We start from the raw sequence: 26,331 nt of genomic DNA, 5'->3' as shown, positions 1-26,331 counted from the left end.
TGGAGTGATAGCTATTGTTGTATAAAAATTCGACTAGTGGTAAATGGGTATCCCATGCTTTACCAAAATCGATTACACAAGCTCTTAGCATATCTTCCAAGGTTTGTATGGTCCTCTTACTTTGACCGTCGATTTGTGGATGGTAAGCGGTACTCATGTCTAGTTTCGTTCCAAGAGATTTTTGTAGCGACTGCCAGAATCGCGAGGTGAACCTACTATCTCTGTCGGAGATAATGGATATTGGTACCCCATGTAGTCGTACAATCTCTCGGATGTATGTTCGAGCTAGCTTCTCCATCTTTTCGATTTCCTTTATGGGTAGGAAGTGTGCAGATTTTGTTAATCTATCGACGACTACCCAGATGGTGTCTAGCCCACCGGCTGTCTTGGGTAGTTTGGTTATGAAGTCCATGGTTATCTGCTCCCACTTCCACTCGGTTATTTCAGGTTGTTGTAGTAATCCTGATGGCTTTTGGTACTCTACCTTGACTTTGGCGCAAGTCATACACTTGCCCACATAGGTAGCGATCTCTGCTTTCATGTTCGACCACCAATATAGTTTCTTGAGGTCCAGATACATCTTTTCTGAACCTGGATGCATGGAGTATCGAGTCTTATGAGCCTCATTCATGACCACATCTCTGAATCCACCAAACTTCGGTGTCCAGATCCAACCCACGAAGTAATGAACTCGGTCATCCTTGATTTCAAAATTCTTATCAATTCCCCTCAAGGCTTCACCCGTCACAGTCTCTGCTTTCAAGGCTTCCTTCTGATCTTCCTTGATTTGCATGGACAGGTGTGAATGGATCGTCATGGTTAAGGATTTCACTCGGCGGCCCGAGTATTCCTTTCGACTAAGAGCATCAGCTACCACATTTGCTTTTCCTGGATGATAACGAATTTCACATTCATAGTCATTTAACAGCTCAACCCATTGTCTTTGCCTCATGTTGAGTTCCTTTTGACTGAGGATGTGTTGAAGGCTCTTATGATCGGTAAAGATTGTGCATTTCGTGCCATAGAGATAGTGTCTCCAAATCTTTAAGGTGAAAATGATTGCTCCCAGTTTGAGTTCGTGTGTAGTGTAATTGACTTCATGCGTCTTGAGTTATCTCAAGGCGTAGGTGATGACCTTTCCTCTTTGCATCAGAACACATCCAAGACGTTGATTCGATGCATCACAGTAGACCACAAAGTCTTCTGTTTCTTCTGGCAAGGACAATATAGGTGCGCTGCATAGTGCTTGCTTCAGTGTTTGGAATGCAGCGACTTGTTTTTCTTCCCAATTGAAATTTACACCCTTCTGGGTCAAGGTGGTAAGTGGTTTAGCAATCTTCGAGAAGTTCTGTATAAACCTTCGATAGTAGCCAGCAAGGCCCAAGAATTGTCGGATTTCCGTTGGGGTCCTTGGGGTTGGCCAATTCTCGATTGCCTTGATTTTAGAAGGGTCCACGTGTATCCCGTCCTTGCTAACCATGTGACCCAGGAAATCTACTTTCCGAATCCAAAATTCGCACTTTGAGAATTTTGCGTATAACTTTTCTTTTCTTACAGTTTCCAAGATTTTTCGGAGGTGTTGACCGTGTTCTTCTTTATTCTTCGAATAAATGAGTATATCGTCTATGAACACGATCACAAATTTGTCCAGGAATGAACGACACACTTGGTTCATTAAGTCCATGAACACCGCCGATGCATTTGTTAATCCAAAGGGCACCACTATAAACTCGTAGTGACCATAACGAGTTCGAAAGGCTGTTTTGGGGACATCTCCTTCCAAGACTCGTAGTTGATGATACCCGGATCTCAAATCGATCTTTGAGAAATAACTCGCTCCTTGGAGTTGGTCAAACAAATTGTCTATGCATGGTAAGGGATACCGGTTCTTGATAGTGAGCTTGTTGAGTTCTCGGTAGTCGATGCACATGCGGAAAGATCCATCCTTCTTCTTTACGAAGGCGCTCCCCAAGGTGAGAAGCTCGGTCTGATGAGTTCTTTATTGAGTAGTTCATTTAACTGGCTGGACAGTTCTTGCATCTCAGCTGGCGCTAAACGATACAGCGACTTAGCTACTGGGGTAGCTTCGGGAATTAAATCGATCATGGACTCGACTTGTCGTTCTGGTGGGACACCTGGAAGATCTTCAGGGAAGACATCAGGAATATTGCAGACTTCTGGAATGTCTTGGAGGTCTTTCGCTTCTTTTTCCTTATCTACTACATGGGCTAAGAAGGCATGGTACTCCTTACGCAGGTATTTCTCGGCTTTGACGCAAGAGATGATCTGTAAATTGGTACCGCGCTTGTCACCATAAATGACAAGAGTTTTGCCATTTGGCAGATTTAGGCGAATAACCCTTTCGTGACAAAGTATATCGGCATGGTGTAGGCCTAACTAATCCATACCGATGATGACATCAAAGCTCTTTATAGTGATCGACATTAGATCGATTTGAAATGAATGTTCGTTTAAAGTTAGTGTGCAACCTATGTACATATCATTGGTGCTTTCTGTTCTACCGTTTGTCATTTCTACTGTAAATATCTTATTGAGTGATTGAGGGTTCTATTTTAGTACGTGCTTGAATTTATGACTCACGAAACTCTTCTTTGCACCACAATCAAAGAGTATGCATGCATAAGCATTATTGAGGAGAAATGTACCCGTAACCACCGTGGGGTCAGCTATTGCTTCATTCTACCCTATTTCCAGCACTCTTCCTGTGCCGCCAGCATTCCTTGACTTAGGGCAGTCCCTCTTGTAGTGTCCAGCCTCACCACACCCATCACACGCCTGGCCCACACCGACTCCAGGGACTTGAGTGATTGGTCATGTCGGTGCCTTACAGAAATGGGCAGTGTGCCCCTTCTTGTTGTACTTGTTGCAGTGCATCTCCTGACAATTTCCGTTGTGATGAAAATTGCATTTGATGCACTTCAGTAGGTTCCCAGCGTATTGCTTCGCTGGTGCAGAGGTAACAGGAGTAGCAGTGGGGGTAGTAGCGGCATGGACTGCCACTATTTGTTGCTTGTTGGCAGGTTCCTGTGAAAACTGACTCTTCCTCTTGTTCCAAAACTTCTACTTGCTGTTGTTGTTAGTACTGATGTTGTTGTTGGTGTTTCCTATGGTTTTCTCCAAGACAGAAGTTGCGAAGCCTTGACAGATTCCATGGTCAACGAGAGCTTGTGCCAACTGTTTGGCGCTATCGAAAGTGACTGGTTTGGAAGCTAGTACACTTCCTCGCATCCGGGGTGATAGTACCCAGATGTATCTTTCGATCTTCTTGCTTTCTAGAGCAACCATCCCTGGGCGAAGGATTGCCAAATAACTAAACCTATTAGTATAGGTTGTGATGTTCGAGCCTTCCATAGTAAGGCCCCAAAGTTCCTGCTCTAGCTTTTGTACTTCGCCCCTTGGACAGTACTCTTGCATTAACATTTGCTTTAGATTCTCCCAGCCCATAGAATTTGCCACTACCAGAGTTAGCGACTTGAAGTGTCCATTCCACCACGTCAGAGCTCTCTTGGAGAATGTTCAAGCGGCAAATTTTACCTTGCTCACTTCCAGACACGCACGGATCTCGAAAACCGCTTATGTTTTCTCTATCTATTGTGATATAGCCATTATCCCTCCAGATCCGTTATTACTCATCTGTGCCATTGCTGCTGTCACTGCAGCTATTACAGCAGCTATCAATGCGGCATTTTCCGTTGATGGAGGGGGTGGTGGTGGAGGTGTTGTGTTGTTGACACGACGTGTAGATCTACGGGGCGGCATCGTGCTGCTAAAGAAATAGAATGAAGAACATAAGTTTTTAATGATTGGAAGTTATGTGTTAATAAATTTCTTATTTTTATCAATTTATAAATTTGACTGACCTACCCAAGGTTTAGACCTTGACTCATAATAAAAGTTTGCATAGTGATAGATAAACTTATGAATCTGAGTGGTTGTCAAATAATTTACACACAAAGGAATTTCTTCATATGTATTAAACATATGTTGAGTTACATTTGAAGTTAGGAAAATTTCGACCCTTCTAAGGATATCCGATACAGAAGTTAAAGAAAAGCAAGACTTTTAGCCGAGTTCCTATTCTATAACAAAATTTTGGGATTCGGCAAGTACTACTTGCAACGTAGGTTGCACTTGGAGCTTGACTATGTGTTTGATTGCTTTGCTTCCATAAGACGCCTATCGAAGGCGGCTTGTTGTTCCCTTATCTCAGAGAGGGTTGCAATCTGTTGTGCCTGGAATGTGTCGGTTCGGAGTTGGGCATTATCTTGTGCCCTGTCCAGTCGACAGATGTCGGAAGTGTGAACTTGTACCTCCACGTTGACTTCACGAATCCGGTTAGTGAACCCCAGATTGGTAGGACTGGTTGGCTAGTTTGCCCACCATGACTGGCAGTGCTCGATCGGCTGAACCTCCATCCCTGACGTCATAGAAGTCCCGACACATACCGTAGGGAGGACGTAACCCTTGTTGTTGGCTCCAATGGTGAAGGTGACTTCCCCAAACGGGAGTTGGTCCCTGAAAGTTTCTCCTAACAGCGGGAGGTTGAGCGACTGGTGGGTTGATTACTTCTAGTTCTGAGTCTGTCCCAGAGTCATTTTCTTCCTCCAACTCGATAGGTTGCTCATCCTCTTCGGGGTCCTCCTCTATCCATCCCCTATTACCCTGATTCGGGTAGTAGGGATCCCCTGGTGGGTGGAATCCAGCCATTGTGTCTGTGCGAGAATAGAGATATGAGAAATGTCTAGAAATTAATACATGTAAATCTAGACACGTAAGTTAAACTATTGTATTTACCAAATACTCCTATAGTATTTAAGTTTATATGTTTGATACCAGTGTTATTTTGGTAAGTTTTGACATGTTGCTCACTATGACCATTCCTCGACATACATTAGTCCGATCTCGGATAAATATAGTTGATCAGGCTATATTCGTCCCAAATCCGATTACATATTCCGAGGCTTAGTCGTAGTGTCCAACTTGTCTTAGTACTTCTTGTATAGTTCTAACTATCGAAATAAATCATTGTATGCATGTATTTGTGCTTTTACGACCCAAATAATTTAAGTTAAATGAAACGCGGTTTAGGTGTAAAAACTTTTTGTCAGAGAGTTTTAGTCCCTTATGCATTTATATTTTGTATATCTTATGTGGTTCGATATACTTAGTTCACTATAAACAATGCTTTGATACCAATCTGTCGCACCCCCAAACCAGAACGGCGGAAACGTTTGAGGGCAGATGACTTCATGTAGTATCGAAACAATTGATTACATAGTAAAGGAAGTAAACACAACCATCATATATATAATTTAAAAGTTACATTGTTGGATGATACTTGTTTCAAAAACAAACTACAATATGATGACAAAATGAGTTTAAAACTGACGCCTTAGCATCACTCACTACTAGAAAAAAGGCCTTTTACGACGCTCATTGCGCGTCGTAAAACGCTCAGACGACGCGCAAATGCGTGTCAAGGAAGGCCCTGTCATAAAGAGAGACGACGCGCTTTTGCGCGTCGTCTATAGACGACGCGCAATTACGACGCGCATTTATGACGCGCATTTACGACGCGCGTTTACGACACGCAATGCGTATCAAGGAAGGCCCCATCATAAAGGAAGACGACACGCATTCGCGTGTCGTAACCTTACGACGCGCGTGTTAATGACACACAATGCGTATCAAGAAAGCCCCTGTCAAGAAAGGCCATGTCATAAATGAAGATGACACACATTTTTGCGTATCATAATTCTAAATGTTTTAAAAAAAATATTATATTATTGATTTACTAATTTTCAAATTAAATAATACATTAAAAATCTCATAATACAAAATAAAATACCATAAGTAACAAAGATAATTCATTTCACTAATATGTCAAATACAAATAATTATTCCAATATTGAGTAATTGTAATAAAATAAATGAACTCAAGAGAAGTAGAATTTATATACAATCGCATTATCTAGCTTACTATGTGCTAACAACTCTCTGTGTGTTTGCTTTTGCTTGAGTTTTGTTTCCTCCAAAGGTTCTAGCCATGCCAAAGTATGAGTCTTGCTTTTGCTTGAGTCTTATGCATGTCCAAATCAAGTAAAACATTGCTAAATTATATTCATCAAGTCCTTGCTGTGAAGTCTTAGATAGATGCTTAACTGTAATATCCAATCCTTCTAGCAGGCCCTAGAGATCAACCTGCCAAAATAGTACACCAAATTAATCAGAAGCTGAGATGCTACCTATAGGACAATCCAAAAACACAATAAATCCATGGACTTACTGTGGATCAATAATTACATACACCAAAGTAATGAAAACAGATGTTTGTTGGCCACACAACACACATAACAAATGTAGCAGAAATGACACATACCTTCTTGGAACTGAATTGAAGTCACCACAGACGAACATTGGAATATCTGCACTTGCAATTATCTTTTCCAATCCTTTTAACAGTGTGTGAACCTTCAATTTTCACATTTATATAGTTTTTAAGTTATTAAACAAGAAGAAAAAGTGTATATATACAAACAACAAGAGACACTTATCTTCTTTGTTGTCATTTCTCTTCGACAAAATCTACACTAAAAAAATGTGCGCATGTATGTTAATGTCAAAATTCCTATGAGGGCAAAATGGTCATAATAATTCGGAACAATCCGGAAGAGTATTTTTGTCCGAGTGGAAAGTGAATCTTGATTTTATACATACATATATATATATATATATATATATATACACACACACACAACACAACACAATATCAATGTATGTCAGTGTGTGTGCTAATAACCGAGAAGCTAAAGAGCTTCCTAACATGGAAGATAACATGAAAGTAGCAAAAATGAAACCATGTGGAATGTCTTCACCATTTGGGCTTAAAGCAGGTGTCCATAGAAACACAAAAGTGTACATTGAACCCTCGAATTAAAGATTGTATTGCACCCAATAATGCTATCTTTTCATCTGTTTTTACACAAAAAAAAAACTATTAGGTCCAAATTTAGAAGGCAGAATGATATGTATGCATAATTACAAGATTGCCACTTTGGATTCTTCATGCTTCTCCTGTATATGTATGAGAGAGAGAGAGGGGGGAGAGAGAGACCTGATGCAATTGCAACAGCAGCACCCCTGAATTGGGTCATTAGATCTTTGCTTTCTGATGAGTCACCATAATTTTTAGTCCATGATGATATGATGATGGCCATTCCAATGGCAAGAAAGATTGAAGCTGCATCAAATGGAGCAACAGGTCCCATGGCCAATGAACCAACTAAAAGATTTCCAAATAAACCAGCTAAAATGGCAACCAGTCCATTCCCAAGAAATATTGCCTTAGAGAATGTAATTGATAGCCATTGTTGCTCAAAACCTCTCTATAGATGCATCAAAACAAGAGCATTAGAACCATACACAATATAAAGGGTGTATTTAGAAATGTAATATTATATCTCACCTTGTTGTGTTCAGCAACAAGCCATGATTCAAAGGCTGAAAAGAGGAGAGAGATGGCAATCCCTCCCAATATACGCCACACAATTAGAATTCTGTACTGAGGTGAATGCTTGGTGATGCAACTCAGAATGTAGGTTATGCAGTAAGTAATTGAAGCTCTTTTTCCTTCTCCTTGTCCTTCACAACCCCATTTTTAACAAGTTCTTGCTCTTCTATGGTTGTTTTCTTTGAATTTTGATCCTTAATTTTCACCTTTGATTCAGGTTCCTTTTGTGACAGATCTGGTAAACTTTTCCTCACTACATATTACATAACAAGATTTGTAAGCATCTATCTCACTAACAGTTGAGTAAGGAAAACTGAAATTTGCTTTGTACTTTATTTTTTACCCATAGCAGCAACCTACTTACATACGTACGTCTCCTTACTAATAATAGCAATGTATTTGATTATTATTTTTTACTTATAATAACACTTATAAGTTATACCTACCATAATAGCAATGTACTTGATTTTTACCCAAAATGGCAATGTTGCATTTTCTACATATATATACAAGCATTTTAAGTTATCTACTACATAATACTACTATCTGTAAAGAAAATATAAGTTTGTTGCTACTAAAAACAACCTATCAAGATTAAAATCCAACATTGCTATATTGTTATTATGGGTAAAAATACAGTACAATGCCTATATTGGTAGAAAGAGTATAGTATGTTGTAATTTCTTGCAATATGCCCTTAAAAAGAAGGGAAAAAAGTACAGCAGAAGTACTTGGAGGTCTATTTTTGGCCTTTGCAACACGTCAATTTGCTTTTCCATCATCAGAACTGCTACTTCCGCTTTCTATTTCATTTGAACTCCCAGAGCTCCTAAAGTAAGTCCACTTTTACAAGTTACAAATACAATATTATATGAAAAGAGATTTAAGTTATATATATATATATATATATATATATATATATATATATATATCAAAAGCAACTATTTGGACCTTCTTTTTGATCTTTTGCCAGACAACCGTCTCTTTTCTTTCCCTTTGTTCTTACGCTGTTTGACTTCTTTCTTTGTTGATCTCTTTTTCCTCCTGTTACCACCAGCAGATGAACTTGAAGAATCGGAATCAGCTTCTTTCTTTCCGTTTCTTCTTACTTCACAGTTTTTTTCTTTTTACCTATAAAGAAAATGTAACAATAAATTATATAATCAAATAAATGTTATTCATGGTTAATAAATAACAACAACAATACCTTTTACGGGTTCCACCACATTATTCTTCTTATCTTCAATAACTTCGCCAAAATCCACAATTTTTACCACACCAGAAGGTTTTCCATCATTTGTTCCAGATCTTATCACAGTAACACTACATATAAGTAACATTCCCATTAAGACATTTTCTGTAAGGAAGAGACTGGATAACACGAAAAAGAGAGAAACGATTATGAGAAACAGATATACATACCTTCTGCCTCCTGATTCTATCATTTTCTTCTTCCAATCATGAGATTTTGTTCTCCAACTCATATGTGTAAGCCTGTTAAACAATACAACATTTTCTCATCACATATTTATAAAAGGTAAAATGAGAAAGAATGCATGAGTTTACTATCATACCTATTTTCTTGCTCGAGAGCGTGCATCAGATTCCCTATAAACGGTCTTACAGTTCAATGAAAGTTAGAAAATCTCAGGGTGCCTTGTAAAGATTCGTCTAAAACCCTAACAATGCTTTTCTCCATTTAACTCACTTTATCAAGATTTTAAGAAGAGGCAGGCAGAAATACGACTAAAATTACAACATTGGCTATCTATGGAGGGTGAAGGATTAACAAGAAATTACTCGACTAAATCTTCAAAAGCTTCCAAGTTTTGTATGAAATTCATGATTGAAACTTGGAGATCCCGAATTTTGATAGCTCTGTTCCAGAGGATTAAGAGAGATACAAGACAGAGAAAGCCCTAAAAGAAATTGTAGAAGATTTCAATTCAATATTGATATGGCGATGTTGGGATGAGAGAGGAGAAAAGAGAGCACAATCGAGATTTATATAGGTAAATGGAAATAATCTCACCTGAACATCGGGAATCACTCTAACTTCAGCATTTGCAATGTGGCTGCAGATGTAATGGTGGAAAAGGGGGATTTATGGAGAACAGATGAGAAATCTGTTGGAGAATTGGATGGAACTGAATTCGAAGCCGTAATCGCCAAAATCAATGAGTCGTTCAGTAGATGGTGATGAAGAAGAAGACCAATCGGAAGGACCGATGAAAGAAACAACAACTAGGTAGAAGGATGACCAGAAAAAGGCGTGCGAGCATCTTCATGTTTCTTCTCTTTTTGTCTCTGTCTCAGAGGGAGACTAGGGCTTGAAATTTCTTGATCTTAGAGTGACACTAGAGCAGAGATCTGATGAGATGATTAACAAGTAAGGTCAGGAGAAAGAAAATGTGTGATGCGAGGGGAAACCGGGTAGAGCAAAGAATAAATCCGGCGATGACAAGCATGTTGTTGCTTTTATGGATGCCAACAACCAGAAAGAGAAGGTGGTGGCGGTCGGAGTACGAGTGAAAGAAGTAGCGGTAGTCGTCGCCGATTACGGAGTCGATCCAACTGTCGATTTCATCAGATGCACTCTAAACTCTTAGAGATGATGGGGTTCGATGGTGGTGGTCGCGGTTAGAAGGAAGTGAAAATCGATCGGAGATGAAGGGGTTTGCAGAGAGAAAGAAAGGGAGAGAATGAAGTTGATTTGGCGGGTGTAGAGAGTAGAGAGGAAGAGGAAGCGGGTGTTCAAAATTTTGGGGGATTTAGTTTCCCCCCTGAGTCCCAGAAACGCGTGTTTATTAAAATTATAAAGCGACATTTGTAGAGGACGCCCTTTTTATTATAGGTGCCCTCCGTGTTTTTAATATTTTTACATGAGACACTAATTTAAGGGCACTCAGTAATGCGCGACCTAAATCCTTAAAATTTTTGAAGAGATGACACTTTTTTAATGTCGCTCTCTAATGCGTAACATAAATCAAAGAGCGTCGTGTTTTGCGCGTCGTAAAAGGTCTTTTTTCTAGTAGTGACTTCTCCAAAAGTAGAAGTTTACCTGTATTACTGAATCCTTGAGAAATACAAGTAGATTTGAAAGAGTAGATCAGCATTTAAGCTGGTGAGTTCATAAGTATTTAATGTCAATGTTTGTATAAATTTGAATAAATTTGTTTGTAGATGTTTGAAAACTCCTAGAAAATCCCATATTTCCTACTAGTATAAAGGTAGTTTTCTACTAAGACCCGACTGTTTTGAATGTTCTTTCTAAAATTTCAATAGTTTTCCATAAGTGTATGATAATTTAAAAGTTCCAAAAACCATAATGCAATAGTGTTTTGCATGCCTAGAATAGTAGATTTATGTATGTATAAAATCTCTAAGGCATTTGATAACCCCATAAATCAACATGTTTTTAATACTCCATGTGAGTTTTACAACCATGCTATTGACCCAGACTGCCTATAACAACGTTCTTCAGGCGTTGGAGTGTTATGACGTTTGTTACCCTAGACCTTCCGGTCTAACTATAGCTAACAGTTTAGGTGTGGGATTGTCAATCCCGTATAGATCTATATACAAGTATCACGCTCTCCCTACAAGAGATTATGGTATATAATATAGACTTTAACTGCATACTCGAAAGTACGTGAAGCTGAACGTCTCACAAAATTTAGTATCAAATAGATTTACGTATGAAAAACTCATTTGTTCTTTTATATGAAAGTATTTCTTTGATATAGTACTTATAGTATGTAAAACCTCTTGAATATCTAGTAAACTATACCTATTATAGTTTTTCTCAAATGTATGATTCGTTGTATGATAAACCCTAGCATAGTATCAGCTTGGTATGTAAGTATAACATTTGTAATAACCCTATTGAACATTTATTCACCAAAATATAAATGAAGTGTTTGATATTCTTATGACAACATGTTTTTATTCTTAAAGGACAAGATGTTATTGAATAGGTGTTTCATGCGAACGTTTTCATATGATAGTTAAGAATCACATATGATTTGTTATATAAAGATAAGTGTAGTAAGAGCTTATAGTTTTCCACACGAGAGTAATCGTGTGTTTACTTGTATTCCCCCCCCCCCCTCCCCCCTTTTAAAGCGTATAAAAGCATTTATAAAGTATTTAAAAACGTAGTTGTAGGGGTATGAACTCACCTGATAGATAGAATAAGGTGAAACAATAACTGAGCAGAACTTCGACTAGGCAAAGTTGAATTTCTCGGGATTCTCGGGAGTCTCGAGAGTGAAAAAACCTTCCTTCGGAACTTGGGTATGAAGACCGGGGCTTCGAGGGGTTTAAACGCAGAGCTTCAGCACGAGAGAGAGAGAGAAGAAATGAGTAATGAAACCCAACACCTTCGGCTGCTATTTATAGCCCTAAATTAGGCGCCACGTCGTGGTACACCCCACCACATTGTGGTGAGAAATTGTATTCTCTTCCGTTGACAAGACATTTGCTAACGAACCTGGCACCCATCAGTCACAATACCACGTCGTGGTAGGCCTGACAGCCTCGGATTTTATGTCGCAAACTTGTAAAGTTCGTAACTTCCGCGTACGAGCTGCGTTTTTAATGTTCTTTATATCCACGCGTAGGTGAGATTATGCTCTACAACTCTTGTTTAGACTCCATCGGCAAATTTTGACATTAATTTTTATTATTTATTTTTAACACTCCAGGATACGAAAAGTCCGTGAAAAATCCATAACTTCTTCATGTGATGTCCGTCCTCGTGAGACTTTATACCGTTGTGCTACTATTGTTGAGATCTTCGATTCTCATTTAGGTTGTATCGACTAAAAATCTCTCGAACTCTATTTCGAGTATTTTAGCTGTCTGCTGCTATATCCGGAACATGGAAAAATCATAACTTTCTCATACGAAGTCAGATTTTGATGTTCTTTTCATATACTATTACGGTTTAATGATATCTACAACTTTCATTTAGACACTTAAGGCTAAATATAACTGTACTGAAACTTTGTGTTTTACGTTTATCAGTATTGTCGGTTTTTATTGTGATTCTTAGATTGGTCATAACTTCTTCGTTATAATTCGGATTTTAGTGTTCTTTATATTTCTGAAACCCCTGATACGATGTTTATCATTTTATGTACCTAAAAGAGACTTTTGAACATTCAAATTTTGACGCAAATTTCATTACATTAAAAGAGATTACAATTTTGACCTTTTAGGTCATTACACTGATTTGAAAATAACGGGTTGTCACACCAGCCGTTTTGGTGCCTTCCCTCTCTTCTCTTCTTCATCTTGTTGCTTAGTGGTGTTTGTGACTCCATTAGAGGTGTAGCACTTGAGGTACTAAGCTTTCTAAAACCAAGGATTAGATTGTTATTTCTATATAACAATCAAATGTCAGATCTAAACCTTATTTTATGTTAATATGGTTAATTGTATGCTAGATCTAGGGTTTATAGCTTTGGATATTCAATTGCATGTTCATTAGACAAACTAGATCCAAAAGCTATTAGGGTTTGCATGTACACCATAGGAATGATCTTTTGCTCGAAACCCATCAGTGGTATCAGAGCCAGGTTTGTTTGTTTGATGTATTTGATGCTATAATTGATTATTCATGCTTAAAATCGAAATTTTTTGGTTTATGGGGGTTGGACTCCCCGAGTCCATGACTGAACTCGGTGAGTCCATAGTGAACTCGACGAGTCAGAGTCATAGATGGAGCAGATTTCGGGATTTTGACCTGTTTTGGCTGTGAATGATTACCTAATACGTTTTTTATTAATAAAATCCGATTTTTATCAATATTTGGAGATTATCCTTGCCAAAACAGAAGATAATTGTCAAAGTTTAGATAATCTTTTGTTTTATTAGATAAATATTGACTATTTGTAATTTAGATTTGAATTATCTTGTGAAAAAGTTTCAATTTTCCCCTTTAGGTTTTATAGTTTAAATTTGAACTTAAAAGTTTTTGTTTTGAAATTTAAATAGTTAAAGCCAAATGTTTTGAAATGTTTCAGAACTTGCCCTCAAGTTTTTGGAATTAAAAATTTTCGATTAAAAGTTTAATTTTGAAATATTTAAATTCTAAACCCTAATGTTTTGAAATGTTTCAAAACTTGCCCTCAAGTTTTGGAATTTAAAAGTTGATTAAAAGTTTAATTTTGAAATGTTAAATTCTAAAACCCTAGTAATTTGAAAAGTTCAAATCACACCCTTATGGTTTTATTAATTAATTAAAGTGTATAATTAAAAGAGATTTAATAAATCCATAAAGTTTTGGTTGACATTTAATTAAATTAAAACTATAATTTACTAAATTAAATTATAGTATTTTAAAAGTGTAAAATACACCCTATACTATATATAACATTAAAAGTCTAATATTATATATATATATATATATGTATATATATATATATATATATATATATATATATATATAATATATATATATATATATATATATATGTATGAGTAAACAGTCAGTCTTACCGTTAGTATGCCTCATTCACGAAGCTGGTCTATAAGGGGTGATTAAGGAAATTGCCTATAAAATGACGATTGAATGGGTATCCACTCTTACCCACCGCACTCCTGACTAGTGGAGGGTCGTTAGCCGAACGGGTAGGATATGACAGAAACCTTCCATTATAAGTATAATGAAGTACAAAGTAACTAAATGCTTTTACAAATTCCTAAATCATAGTTACTTTAGGAAAAATGTAAAATTGTATGCTAATCCATGGAATTACACTTCGTACCCTTGTCAAACGTTAGTGGAGCGTGTGTGGTAACCGGCACACTAATTTGGGGATGACATTGGTAGCGAAGGGTGGCTCGACGCTTATCATAGATCAATGGAATGTGTGTGGCTAACCGGCACATTGATTAGGTGATGGTACCATTGGGTGCACCACGTGATTCGTATGGTTATTCACACCTTATTTGTGATCCTCGTCATCCCTATCACAAATAGTAGGGCATAATCGAGATTTAAACATGCCATTGAAAAGTTCAATGAATCTCAAAAGATCTAGGAGTTTCAATTCATTGAAAACTTAAACTTTCTTTTCGTTTTTCATGGTGGAAAATGGTAAATAGTCATTTACCTACCTTCAAATATTCTGCAACTAGATTACGGCATCCCTCTTCTAGGTTGTAAAGTATTGTGTTGGATCCTAGCCTTAATAATTCATTTGGGTGTGTTATTAAGGACTCAATCAACTTAACTTGAATTTTCTCCTGTTTTGTAGATGTCAAACAACTATGGTTTTCCTAAATCCCTTGGAACAAGTTTTCCAAACGAAGATGATATTCCACGATATGATCAAGGAACAAGAAATCATGCTTCACTTCCTCCACCTCCTCCAATTGTTCTTCCTAACCCACAAGTTCGAAGGCTTGAAAAGTTCAAGCTCACTCAAGCCCTATTGCCAATTAAGCATGAAGATGGAAAGTCTATGTGTGTACACGTTTTAGAAATGAAGTCACACATTGATAGGTTAAGCATGTTGGGTGTCGATATCTCAGAGATGTTGGTTGTTGACTGGGTTCTTCAGTCACTTAGATTGGTCATAACTTCTTCGTTATAATTCGGATTTTAGTGTTCTTTATATTTCTGAAACCCCTGATACGATGTTTATCATTTTATGTACCTAAAAGAGACTTTTGAACATTCAAATTTTGACGCAAATTTCATTACATTAAAAGAGATTACAATTTTGACTTTTTAGGTCATTACACTGATTTGAAAATAACGGGTTGTTACACCAGCCGTTTTGGTGCCTTCCCTCTCTTCTCTTCTTCATCTTGTTGCTTAGTGGTGTTTGTGACTCCATTAGAGGTGTAGCACTTGAGGTACTAAGCTTTCTAAAACCAAGGATTAGATTGTTATTTCTATATAACAATCAAATGTCAGATCTAAACCTTATTTTATGTTAATATGGTTAATTGTATGCTAGATCTAGGGTTTATAGCTTTGGATATTCAATTGCATGTTCATTAGACAAACTAGATCCAAAAGCTATTAGGGTTTGCATGTACACCATAGGAATGATCTTTTGCTCGAAACCCATCAGTGGTATCAGAGCCAGGTTAGTTTGTTTGATGTATTTGATGCTATAATTGATTATTCATGCTTAAAATCGAAATTTTTTGGTTTATGGGGGTTGGACTCCTCGAGTCCATGACTGAACTCGGTGAGTCCATAGTGAACTCGACGAGTCAGAGTCGTAGATGGAGCAGATTTTGGGATTTTGACCTGTTTTGGCTGTGAATGATTACCTAATACGTTTTTTATTAATAAAATCCGATTTTTATCAATATTTGGAGATTATCCTTGCCAAAACAGAAGATAATTGTCAAAGTTTAGATAATCTTTTGTTTTATTAGATAAATATTGACTATTTGTAATTTAGATTTGAATTATCTTGTGAAAAAGTTTCAATTTTCCCCTTTAGGTTTTATAGTTTAAATTTGAACTTAAAAGTTTTTGTTTTGAAATTTAAATAGTTAAAGCCAAATGTTTTGAAATGTTTCAGAACTTGCCCTCAAGTTTTTGGAATTAAAAATTTTCGATTAAAAGTTTAATTTTGAAATATTTAAATTCTAAACCCTAATGTTTTGAAATGTTTCAAAACTTGCCCTCAAGTTTTGGAATTTAAAAGTTGATTAAAAGTTTAATTTTGAAATGTTAAATTCTAAAACCCTAGTAATTTGAAAAGTTCAAATCACACCCTTATGGTTTTATTAATTAATTAAAGTGTATAATTAAAAGAGATTTAATAAATCCATAAAGTTTTGGTTGACATTTAATTAAATTAAAACTATAATTTACTAAATTAAATTATAGTATTTTAAAAGTGTAAAATACACCCTATACTATATATAACATTAAAAGTCTAATATTATATATATATATATATATATATATATATATATATATATATATATGTATATATATATATATATATATATATATATATATATATATATATATATGTATGAGTAAACAGTCAGTCTTACCGTTAGTATGCCTCATTCACGAAGCTGGTCTATAAGGGGTGTTTAAGGAAATTGCCTATAAAATGACGATTGAATGAGTATCCACTCTTACCCACCGCACTCCTGACTAGTGGAGGGTCGTTAGCCGAACGGGTAGGATATGACAGAAACCTTCCATTATAAGTATAATGAAGTACAAAGTAACTAAATGCTTTTACAAATTCCTAAATCATAGTTACTTTAGGAAAAATGTAAAATTGTATGCTAATCCATGGAATTACACTTCGTACCCTTGTCAAACGTTAGTGGAGCGTGTGTGGTAACCGGCACACTAATTTGGGGATGACATTGGTAGCGAAGGGTGGCTCGACGCTTATCATAGATCAATGGAATGTGTGTGGCTAACCGGCACATTGATTAGGTGATTGTACCATTGGGTGCACCACGTGATTCGTATGGTTATTCACACCTTATTTGTGATCCTCGTCATCCCTATCACAAATAGTAGGGCATAATCGAGATTTAAACATGCCATTGAAAAGTTCAATGAATCTCAAAAGATCTAGGAGTTTCAATTCATTGAAAACTTAAACTTTCTTTTCGTTTTTCATGGTGGAAAATGGTAAATAGTCATTTACCTACCTTCAAATATTCTGCAACTAGATTACGGCATCCCTCTTCTAGGTTGTAAAGTATTGTGTTGGATCCTAGCCTTAATAATTCATTTGGGTGTTTTATTAAGGACTCAATCAACTTAACTTGAATTTTCTCCTGTTTTGTAGATGTCAAACAACTATGGTTTTCCTAAATCCCTTGGAACAAGTTTTCCAAACGAAGATGATATTCCACGATATGATCAAGGAACAAGAAATCATGCTTCACTTCCTCCACCTCCTCCAATTGTTCTTCCTAACCCACAAGTTCGAAGGCTTGAAAAGTTCAAGCTCACTCAAGCCCTATTGCCAATTAAGCATGAAGATGGAAAGTCTATGTGTGTACACGTTTTAGAAATGAAGTCACACATTGATAGGTTAAGCATGTTGGGTGTCGATATCTCAGAGATGTTGGTTGTTGACTGGGTTCTTCAGTCACTTAGATTGGTCATAACTTCTTCGTTATAATTCGGATTTTAGTGTTCTTTATATTTCTGAAACCCCTGATACGATGTTTATCATTTTATGTACCTAAAAGAGACTTTTGAACATTCAAATTTTGACGCAAATTTCATTACATTAAAAGAGATTACAATTTTGACTTTTTAGGTCATTACACTGATTTGAAAATAACGGGTTGTCACACCAGCCGTTTTGGTGCCTTCCCTCTCTTCTCTTCTTCATCTTGTTGCTTAGTGGTGTTTGTGACTCCATTAGAGGTGTAGCACTTGAGGTACTAAGCTTTCTAAAACCAAGGATTAGATTGTTATTTCTATATAACAATCAAATGTCAGATCTAAACCTTATTTTATGTTAATATGGTTAATTGTATGCTAGATCTAGGGTTTATAGCTTTGGATATTCAATTGCATGTTCATTAGACAAACTAGATCCAAAAGCTATTAGGGTTTGCATGTACACCATAGGAATGATCTTTTGCTCGAAACCCATCAGTGGTATCAGAGCCAGGTTTGTTTGTTTGATGTATTTGATGCTATAATTGATTATTCATGCTTAAAATCGAAATTTTTTGGTTTATGGGGGTTGGACTCCTCGAGTCCATGACTGAACTCGGTGAGTCCATAGTGAACTCGACGAGTCAGAGTCGTAGATGGAGCAGATTTCGGGATTTTGACCTGTTTTGGCTGTGAATGATTACCTAATACGTTTTTTATTAATAAAATCCGATTTTTATCAATATTTGGAGATTATCCTTGCCAAAACAGAAGATAATTGTCAAAGTTTAGATAATCTTTTGTTTTATTAGATAAATATTGACTATTTGTAATTTAGATTTGAATTATCTTGTGAAAAAGTTTCAATTTTCCCCTTTAGGTTTTATAGTTTAAATTTGAACTTAAAAGTTTTTGTTTTGAAATTTAAATAGTTAAAGCCAAATGTTTTGAAATGTTTCAGAATTTGCCCTCAAGTTTTTGGAATTAAAAATTTTCGATTAAAAGTTTAATTTTGAAATATTTAAATTCTAAACCCTAATGTTTTGAAATGTTTCAAAACTTGCCCTCAAGTTTTGGAATTTAAAAGTTGATTAAAAGTTTAATTTTGAAATGTTAAATTCTAAAACCCTAGTAATTTGAAAAGTTCAAATCACACCCTTATGGTTTTATTAATTAATTAAAGTGTATAATTAAAAGAGATTTAATAAATCCATAAAGTTTTGGTTGACATTTAATTAAATTAAAACTATAATTTACTAAATTAAATTATAGTATTTTAAAAGTGTAAAATACACCCTATACTATATATAACATTAAAAGTCTAATATTATATTATATATATATATATATATGTATATATATATATATATATATATATATATATATATATATATGTATGAGTAAACAGTCAGTCTTACCGTTAGTATGCCTCATTCACGAAGCTGGTCTATAAGGGGTGATTAAGGAAATTGCCTATAAAATGACGATTGAATGGGTATCCACTCTTACCCACCGCACTCCTGACTAGTGGAGGGTCGTTAGCCGAACGGGTAGGATATGACAGAAACCTTCCATTATAAGTATAATGAAGTACAAAGTAACTAAATGCTTTTACAAATTCCTAAATCATAGTTACTTTAGGAAAAATGTAAAATTGTATGCTAATCCATGGAATTACACTTCGTACCCTTGTCAAACGTTAGTGGAGCGTGTGTGGTAACCGGCACACTAATTTGGGGATGACATTGGTAGCGAAGGGTGGCTCGACGCTTATCATAGATCAATGGAATGTGTGTGGCTAACCGGCACATTGATTAGGTGATTGTACCATTGGGTGCACCACGTGATTCGTATGGTTATTCACACCTTATTTGTGATCCTCGTCATCCCTATCACAAATAGTAGGGCATAATCGAGATTTAAACATGCCATTGAAAAGTTCAATGAATCTCAAAAGATCTAGGAGTTTCAATTCATTGAAAACTTAAACTTTCTTTTCGTTTTTCATGGTGGAAAATGGTAAATAGTCATTTACCTACCTTCAAATATTCTGCAACTAGATTACGGCATCCCTCTTCTAGGTTGTAAAGTATTGTGTTGGATCCTAGCCTTAATAATTCATTTGGGTGTTTTATTAAGGACTCAATCAACTTAACTTGAATTTTCTCCTGTTTTGTAGATGTCAAACAACTATGGTTTTCCTAAATCCCTTGGAACAAGTTTTCCAAACGAAGATGATATTCCACGATATGATCAAGGAACAAGAAATCATGCTTCACTTCCTCCACCTCCTCCAATTGTTCTTCCTAACCCACAAGTTCGAAGGCTTGAAAAGTTCAAGCTCACTCAAGCCCTATTGCCAATTAAGCATGAAGATGGAAAGTCTATGTGTGTACACGTTTTAGAAATGAAGTCACACATTGATAGGTTAAGCATGTTGGGTGTCGATATCTCAGAGATGTTGGTTGTTGACTGGGTTCTTCAGTCACTTAGATTGGTCATAACTTCTTCGTTATAATTCGGATTTTAGTGTTCTTTATATTTCTGAAACCCCTTATACGATGTTTATCATTTTATGTACCTAAAAGAGACTTTTGAACATTCAAATTTTGACGCAAATTTCATTACATTAAAAGAGATTACAATTTTGACTTTTTAGGTCATTACACTGATTTGAAAATAACGGGTTGTCACACCAGCCGTTTTGGTGCCTTCCCTCTCTTCTCTTCTTCATCTTGTTGCTTAGTGGTGTTTGTGACTCCATTAGAGGTGTAGCACTTGAGGTACTAAGCTTTCTAAAACCAAGGATTAGATTGTTATTTCTATATAACAATCAAATGTCAGATCTAAACCTTATTTTATGTTAATATGGTTAATTGTATGCTAGATCTAGGGTTTATAGCTTTGGATATTCAATTGCATGTTCATTAGACAAACTAGATCCAAAAGCTATTAGGGTTTGCATGTACACCATAGGAATGATCTTTTGCTCGAAACCCATCAGTGGTATCAGAGCCAGGTTTGTTTGTTTGATGTATTTGATGCTATAATTGATTATTCATGCTTAAAATCGAAATTTTTTGGTTTATGGGGGTTGGACTCCTCGAGTCCATGACTGAACTCGGTGAGTCCATAGTGAACTCGACGAGTCAGAGTCGTAGATGGAGCAGATTTCGGGATTTTGACCTGTTTTGGCTGTGAATGATTACCTAATACGTTTTTTATTAATAAAATCCGATTTTTATCAATATTTGGAGATTATCCTTGCCAAAACAGAAGATAATTGTCAAAGTTTAGATAATCTTTTGTTTTATTAGATAAATATTGACTATTTGTAATTTAGATTTGAATTATCTTGTGAAAAAGTTTCAATTTTCCCCTTTAGGTTTTATAGTTTAAATTTGAACTTAAAAGTTTTTGTTTTGAAATTTAAATAGTTAAAGCCAAATGTTTTGAAATGTTTCAGAATTTGCCCTCAAGTTTTTGGAATTAAAAATTTTCGATTAAAAGTTTAATTTTGAAATATTTAAATTCTAAACCCTAATGTTTTGAAATGTTTCAAAACTTGCCCTCAAGTTTTGGAATTTAAAAGTTGATTAAAAGTTTAATTTTGAAATGTTAAATTCTAAAACCCTAGTAATTTGAAAAGTTCAAATCACACCCTTATGGTTTTATTAATTAATTAAAGTGTATAATTAAAAGAGATTTAATAAATCCATAAAGTTTTGGTTGACATTTAATTAAATTAAAACTATAATTTACTAAATTAAATTATAGTATTTTAAAAGTGTAAAATACACCCTATACTATATATAACATTAAAAGTCTAATATTATATATATATATATATATATATATATATATATATATATATATATATATGTATATATATATATATATATATATATATATATGTATGAGTAAACAGTCAGTCTTACCGTTAGTATGCCTCATTCACGAAGCTGGTCTATAAGGGGTGTTTAAGGAAATTGCCTATAAAATGACGATTGAATGGGTATCCACTCTTACCCACCGCACTCCTGACTAGTGGAGGGTCGTTAGCCGAACGGGTAGGATATGACAGAAACCTTCCATTATAAGTATAATGAAGTACAAAGTAACTAAATGCTTTTACAAATTCCTAAATCATAGTTACTTTAGGAAAAATGTAAAATTGTATGCTAATCCATGGAATTACACTTCGTACCCTTGTCAAACGTTAGTGGAGCGTGTGTGGTAACCGGCACACTAATTTGGGGATGACATTGGTAGCGAAGGGTGGCTCGACGCTTATCATAGATCAATGGAATGTGTGTGGCTAACCGGCACATTGATTAGGTGATGGTACCATTGGGTGCACCACGTGATTCGTATGGTTATTCACACCTTATTTGTGATCCTCGTCATCCCTATCACAAATAGTAGGGCATAATCGAGATTTAAACATGCCATTGAAAAGTTCAATGAATCTCAAAAGATCTAGGAGTTTCAATTCATTGAAAACTTAAACTTTCTTTTCGTTTTTCATGGTGGAAAATGGTAAATAGTCATTTACCTACCTTCAAATATTCTGCAACTAGATTACGGCATCCCTCTTCTAGGTTGTAAAGTATTGTGTTGGATCCTAGCCTTAATAATTCATTTGGGTGTTTTATTAAGGACTCAATCAACTTAACTTGAATTTTCTCCTGTTTTGTAGATGTCAAACAACTATGGTTTTCCTAAATCCCTTGGAACAAGTTTTCCAAACGAAGATGATATTCCACGATATGATCAAGGAACAAGAAATCATGCTTCACTTCCTCCACCTCCTCCAATTGTTCTTCCTAACCCACAAGTTCGAAGGCTTGAAAAGTTCAAGCTCACTCAAGCCCTATTGCCAATTAAGCATGAAGATGGAAAGTCTATGTGTGTACACGTTTTAGAAATGAAGTCACACATTGATAGGTTAAGCATGTTGGGTGTCGATATCTCAGAGATGTTGGTTGTTGACTGGGTTCTTCAGTCACTTAGATTGGTCATAACTTCTTCGTTATAATTCGGATTTTAGTGTTCTTTATATTTCTGAAACCCCTTATACGATGTTTATCATTTTATGTACCTAAAAGAGACTTTTGAACATTCAAATTTTGACGCAAATTTCATTACATTAAAAGAGATTACAATTTTGACTTTTTAGGTCATTACACTGATTTGAAAATAACGGGTTGTCACACCAGCCGTTTTGGTGCCTTCCCTCTCTTCTCTTCTTCATCTTGTTGCTTAGTGGTGTTTGTGACTCCATTAGAGGTGTAGCACTTGAGGTACTAAGCTTTCTAAAACCAAGGATTAGATTGTTATTTCTATATAACAATCAAATGTCAGATCTAAACCTTATTTTATGTTAATATGGTTAATTGTATGCTAGATCTAGGGTTTATAGCTTTGGATATTCAATTGCATGTTCATTAGACAAACTAGATCCAAAAGCTATTAGGGTTTGCATGTACACCATAGGAATGATCTTTTGCTCGAAACCCATCAGTGGTATCAGAGCCAGGTTTGTTTGTTTGATGTATTTGATGCTATAATTGATTATTCATGCTTAAAATCGAAATTTTTTGGTTTATGGGGGTTGGACTCCTCGAGTCCATGACTGAACTCGGTGAGTCCATAGTGAACTCGACGAGTCAGAGTCGTAGATGGAGCAGATTTCGGGATTTTGACCTGTTTTGGCTGTGAATGATTACCTAATACGTTTTTTATTAATAAAATCCGATTTTTATCAATATTTGGAGATTATCCTTGCCAAAACAGAAGATAATTGTCAAAGTTTAGATAATCTTTTGTTTTATTAGATAAATATTGACTATTTGTAATTTAGATTTGAATTATCTTGTGAAAAAGTTTCAATTTTCCCCTTTAGGTTTTATAGTTTAAATTTGAACTTAAAAGTTTTTGTTTTGAAATTTAAATAGTTAAAGCCAAATGTTTTGAAATGTTTCAGAATTTGCCCTCAAGTTTTTGGAATTAAAAATTTTCGATTAAAAGTTTAATTTTGAAATATTTAAATTCTAAACCCTAATGTTTTGAAATGTTTCAAAACTTGCCCTCAAGTTTTGGAATTTAAAAGTTGATTAAAAGTTTAATTTTGAAATGTTAAATTCTAAAACCCTAGTAATTTGAAAAGTTCAAATCACACCCTTATGGTTTTATTAATTAATTAAAGTGTATAATTAAAAGAGATTTAATAAATCCATAAAGTTTTGGTTGACATTTAATTAAATTAAAACTATAATTTACTAAATTAAATTATAGTATTTTAAAAGTGTAAAATACACCCTATACTATATATAACATTAAAAGTCTAATATTATATATATATATATATATATATATATATATGTATATATATATATATATATATATATATATATATATATATATATATATATATATGTATGAGTAAACAGTCAGTCTTACCGTTAGTATGCCTCATTCACGAAGCTGGTCTATAAGGGGTGTTTAAGGAAATTGCCTATAAAATGACGATTGAATGGGTATCCACTCTTACCCACCGCACTCCTGACTAGTGGAGGGTCGTTAGCCGAACGGGTAGGATATGACAGAAACCTTCCATTATAAGTATAATGAAGTACAAAGTAACTAAATGCTTTTACAAATTCCTAAATCATAGTTACTTTAGGAAAAATGTAAAATTGTATGCTAATCCATGGAATTACACTTCGTACCCTTGTCAAACGTTAGTGGAGCGTGTGTGGTAACCGGCACACTAATTTGGGGATGACATTGGTAGCGAAGGGTGGCTCGACGCTTATCATAGATCAATGGAATGTGTGTGGCTAACCGGCACATTGATTAGGTGATGGTACCATTGGGTGCACCACGTGATTCGTATGGTTATTCACACCTTATTTGTGATCCTCGTCATCCCTATCACAAATAGTAGGGCATAATCGAGATTTAAACATGCCATTGAAAAGTTCAATGAATCTCAAAAGATCTAGGAGTTTCAATTCATTGAAAACTTAAACTTTCTTTTCGTTTTTCATGGTGGAAAATGGTAAATAGTCATTTACCTACCTTCAAATATTCTGCAACTAGATTACGGCATCCCTCTTCTAGGTTGTAAAGTATTGTGTTGGATCCTAGCCTTAATAATTCATTTGGGTGTTTTATTAAGGACTCAATCAACTTAACTTGAATTTTCTCCTGTTTTGTAGATGTCAAACAACTATGGTTTTCCTAAATCCCTTGGAACAAGTTTTCCAAACGAAGATGATATTCCACGATATGATCAAGGAACAAGAAATCATGCTTTACTTCCTCCACCTCCTCCAATTGTTCTTCCTAACCCACAAGTTCGAAGGCTTGAAAAGTTCAAGCTCACTCAAGCCCTATTGCCAATTAAGCATGAAGATGGAAAGTCTATGTGTGTACACGTTTTAGAAATGAAGTCACACATTGATAGGTTAAGCATGTTGGGTGTCGATATCTCAGAGATGTTGGTTGTTGACTGGGTTCTTCAGTCACTTAGATTGGTCATAACTTCTTCGTTATAATTCGGATTTTAGTGTTCTTTATATTTCTGAAACCCCTGATACGATGTTTATCATTTTATGTACCTAAAAGAGACTTTTGAACATTCAAATTTTGACGCAAATTTCATTACATTAAAAGAGATTACAATTTTGACTTTTTAGGTCATTATACTGATTTGAAAATAACGGGTTGTCACACCAGCCGTTTTGGTGCCTTCCCTCTCTTCTCTTCTTCATCTTGTTGCTTAATGGTGTTTGTGACTCCATTAGAGGTGTAGCACTTGAGGTACTAAGCTTTCTAAAACCAAGGATTAGATTGTTATTTCTATATAACAATCAAATGTCAGATCTAAACCTTATTTTATGTTAATATGGTTAATTGTATGCTAGATCTAGGGTTTATAGCTTTGGATATTCAATTGCATGTTCATTAGACAAACTAGATCCAAAAGCTATTAGGGTTTGCATGTACACCATAGGAATGATCTTTTGCTCGAAACCCATCAGTGGTATCAGAGCCAGGTTTGTTTGTTTGATGTATTTGATGCTATAATTGATTATTCATGCTTAAAATCGAAATTTTTTGGTTTATGGGGGTTGGACTCCTCGAGTCCATGACTGAACTCGGTGAGTCCATAGTGAACTCGACGAGTCAGAGTCGTAGATGGAGCAGATTTCGGGATTTTGACCTGTTTTGGCTGTGAATGGTTACCTAATACGTTTTTTATTAATAAAATCCGATTTTTATCAATATTTGGAGATTATCCTTGCCAAAACAGAAGATAATTGTCAAAGTTTAGATAATCTTTTGTTTTATTAGATAAATATTGACTATTTGTAATTTAGATTTGAATTATCTTGTGAAAAAGTTTCAATTTTCCCCTTTAGGTTTTATAGTTTAAATTTGAACTTAAAAGTTTTTGTTTTGAAATTTAAATAGTTAAAGCCAAATGTTTTGAAATGTTTCAGAATTTGCCCTCAAGTTTTTGGAATTAAAAATTTTCGATTAAAAGTTTAATTTTGAAATATTTAAATTCTAAACCCTAATGTTTTGAAATGTTTCAAAACTTGCCCTCAAGTTTTGGAATTTAAAAGTTGATTAAAAGTTTAATTTTGAAATGTTAAATTCTAAAACC

The sequence above is a fragment of the Lactuca serriola genome, chromosome 4 (assembly GCF_051521515.1).
Source record: "Lactuca serriola cultivar US96UC23 chromosome 4, Lser_US96UC23_V15, whole genome shotgun sequence".
Classification (NCBI taxonomy): domain Eukaryota; kingdom Viridiplantae; phylum Streptophyta; class Magnoliopsida; order Asterales; family Asteraceae; genus Lactuca; species Lactuca serriola.
The sequence above is the reverse complement of the archived record's forward strand: the minus strand, read 5'-3'. Positions refer to the sequence as shown.